Source organism: Oncorhynchus mykiss, chromosome 25, assembly GCF_013265735.2.
Source record: "Oncorhynchus mykiss isolate Arlee chromosome 25, USDA_OmykA_1.1, whole genome shotgun sequence".
Lineage (NCBI taxonomy): Eukaryota > Metazoa > Chordata > Actinopteri > Salmoniformes > Salmonidae > Oncorhynchus > Oncorhynchus mykiss.
The window spans coordinates 38,132,877-38,136,739 of NC_048589.1; positions in this window are offsets into that span (position 1 = coordinate 38,132,877).

The following is a 3,863-nucleotide window of genomic DNA, read 5'->3' on the forward strand; positions in this document are numbered from 1 at the left end:
CCGTAATAAACGGAGGCAAATTTGCCACTACAACTCTTGTTGAAGGGGTAGAGAGAGGTGAAATTGACACCAACACATCCCTTACAAATATTCCGCTAGCAATTAGCCTACCGACCAAATTAGCCCTTTTCATGAACACAACCACAGCTTTGTTCATTCTAGAAGCAGAATGTATAAACTCAGCTCCTACCTGTTCACCGACCGCGAGCAGAACCTCCTCCACCTTAACTCCGTTCTCAGGAACACACCTGAATCCATGCTGTATCGACAGCGTCTCCTCCGCGCTAGGCTGAGAAGCCATTGCGCACACTACACCTTCCAACCCCCAGGAAAGTTACTCTGTCCTCTTCCACCCTAACTTTGAAAAAAAAACTTTGGATACCGCTAAAACAAATATTTAATTAACCCTCCACCATAGAAAATAACATGTAAATAAAAGAATCAAGAAAGTTAGTTAGGATAGAGCTTTCCACACCAAACACTCAAACTCCAAAAAACTCCCAGCATGCACCGAAAGAGAGAGAGAGAGAGAGAGAGAGAGAGAGAGAGAGAGAGAGAGAGAGAGAGAGAGAGAGAGAGAGAGAGAGAGAGAGAGAGAGAGAGAGAGAGAGAGAGAGAGAGAGAGAGAGAGAGAGAGAGAGAGAGAGAGAGAGAGAGAGAGAGAGAGAGAGAGAGAGAGAGAGAGAGAGAGAGAGAGAGAGAGAGAGAGAGAGAGAGAGAGAGAGAGAGAGAGAGAGAGAGAGAGAGAGAGAGAGAGAGAGAGAGAGAGAGAGAGAGAGAGAGAGAGAGAGAGAGAGAGAGAGAGAGAGAGAATCCATCCCTGCAGCCATTGATAACCATTCTCTGTCTTTATGAATGTATCTCACTGTGGTTAACTTACACACGCCTGTAAGCCGGGGTGAGACAAGGCTCATTCTCTGTCTGTTTATCTGGTCTTAGTACTGGTACACAACCCTCACCATACACACACACCATTCACCATACAAACACCACTCACCAAACACACACCATTCACCATACACCATCCAATAGCCCAACACAAAGCTATACAGAACAGATGCTGTTGGTGAACTCAGTTTAGATATCATTATTGTCAGTGGTTCCCAACTCAGACATTTCAACTAGTATTGCATTTATGGTAATATTTCATCTAGTAATGAATCTACTGTAATATTTGATCTAGTATTTAATCAATTGTAATATGTAATCTAGTATTTAATCTAGTATTTCATCTACTGTAATATTTCATCTAGTATTTCATCTACTGTAATATTTCATCTAGTATTTCATCTAGTATTTAATCAAGTATTTCATCTAGTATTTAATCTACTGTAATATTTCATCTAGTATTTCATCTAGTATTTAATCAAGTATTTCATCTAGTATTTAATCTACCGTAATATGTCATCTAGTATTTCTTCTAGTATTTCAGCTACTGTAATATTTCATCTTGTATTTCATCTACTGTAATATTTCATCTAGTATTTCATCTACTGTAATATTTAATCTAGTATTTCATCTAGTGTAATATTTCATCTAGTATTTCATCTACTGTAATATTTCATCTAGTATTTCATCTACTGTAATATTTCATGTCGTGTTACTACTGTAAATGGAGGCATTTTTGATCTTTGCAAAGTCTCTCCCTAGTAACTACAGAGACAGGAATAGCCCTGCTCTGTTCACTGCCTGTGTGTGTGTGTGTGTGTGTGTGTGTGTGTGTGTGTGTGTGTGTGGCATGCGCGTGTGCGTGCTTGTAGGGGGACCAGAGGCTCTGTGTGATATTAATATGTGCATTATGAAATAACCATTGGTGTGCTGAAGACACACACAAACACACACACACACACACACACACACACACACACACACACACACACACACACACACAAACACAAACACAAACTCACACAAGAACATTCGCATTTTAGCGAGACAAAGCTGCCTCACTCAGGAATTCAGGCATTCTGCCGTTCGTCCGTGCGTATCCAGTCGGAGCAACAGATACTCTGGAGGTGTGGGCAGACTGAGAGGAACTGTGTGCCGTGTGTGTTTGCTTGTGTGTGAGCGTGTGCATTTGTGCAAGTGCACAACGTGTATGTATGTACAGTATGTATGTTTCAGTGTGTGTATTTGAGTGTGTGCGCATGTATCTGCCAATGACTTGTCCTCTCTTCTGAAGGGGTCTCAGAAGCTGAGCACTGTTTTCCACCACAGTTTTCATCAAGTAAAATAAATAATCCCAATGCAACCCAGGAAAATGTGAGAGCAGAGTCCCCAGTCTGGAAAACTAATATTCCAGTCAGGTGTCTGGGACCATCTGATAGTGTTACTCATCCAAGAGACAGTCAGGTGTCTGGGACCATCTGATAGTGTTACTCATCCAGGAGACAGTCAGGTGTCTGGGACCGTCTGATAGTGTTACTCATCCAGGAGACAGACAGGTGTCTGGGACCATCTGATAGTGTTACTCATCCAGGAGACAGTCAGGTGTCTGGGACCATCTGATAGTGTTACTCATCCAGGAGACAGTCAGGTGTCTGGTACCATCTGATAGTGTTACTCATCCAGGAGACAGTCAGGTCTGGGACCATCTGATAGTGTTACTCATCCAGGAGACAGTCAGGTGTCTGGGACCATCTGATAGTGTTACTCATCCAGGAGACAGTCAGGTGTCTGGGACCGTCTGATAGTGTTACTCATCCAGGAGACAGTCAGGTGTCTGGGACCATCTGATAGTGTTACTCATCCAGGAGACAGTCAGGTGTCTGGGACCGTCTGATAGTGTTACTCATCCAGGAGACAGTCAGGTGTCTGGGACCATCTGATAGTGTTACTCATCCAGGAGACAGTCAGGTGTCTGAGACGGTCTGATAGTGTTACTCATCCAGGAGACAGTCAGGTGTCTGGGACCATCTGATAGTGTAACTCATCCAGGAGACAGTCAGGTGTCTGGGACCATCTGATAGTGTTACTCATCCAGGGGAATCTCACAGGGATTCAAAAGGGTTGTAACTATATGGTCATGCTGAAAAGAAAATAAGTAACGCGTTTTACATGGTAGTCATTTAGCAGACGCTCTTATCCAGAACGTCTTACAGTTTAGTTCATTCATCCTAAAATAGTTCAGCGAGACGACTGCATATCACAATAACACTTACAGTCGAGTTCCAGCAACACATGGAAATCAAACCACAACTCAAGCCTCTTACTCGAACCTTGATGCTGTAAAATATACCAGGCTGATGTACTTGATGCTCATAGTTCTGATGATATCGCCACTTGTAATCCTTCCCAGCATGGCCATTTAGTGACCTACCTGACTGGAAGACAAACAACATTGCTAACTAGATAGTGCATGACTGTCTCTGTCTCCAGGGAGCGTAGGCTTCCACTCTCTTTTTCAATTATCTCTAACCTCCTCTCTTCTCTTCCTCTTTGCCCTCTTTCACTCTCTCTCTCTCTCTCTCACACTCTCTCTCTCTCTACTCTCTTTCTCTCTCTCTCTCTCTCTACTCTCTCTCTCTCTCTCTCTCTCTCTCTCTCTCTCTCTCTCTCTCTCTCTCTCTCTCTCTCTCTCTCTCTCTCTCCTCTCTATATGTGTCCATGGCTCCTTGTGGTGGTTGAGCCTAGCCTATATAGAACACACAAACCCCACCCCTGAAATCCCTGGCCCCTGATTGGCTGCTTGCTCCAAGGAAACAGGAAGTTCAGGACTTCCATTAAACAACCAGAGTCAGTTACCGTAGAGACAAAGAGAAGCCCTACACCCCCTGCTCTTAGAGCAAGGAAAAGAGAACATCTGCATGTCATCACAGCTCTTTCCTTCTCTCTCTTTCTCCTAAATGTTTTCTCACTATGAA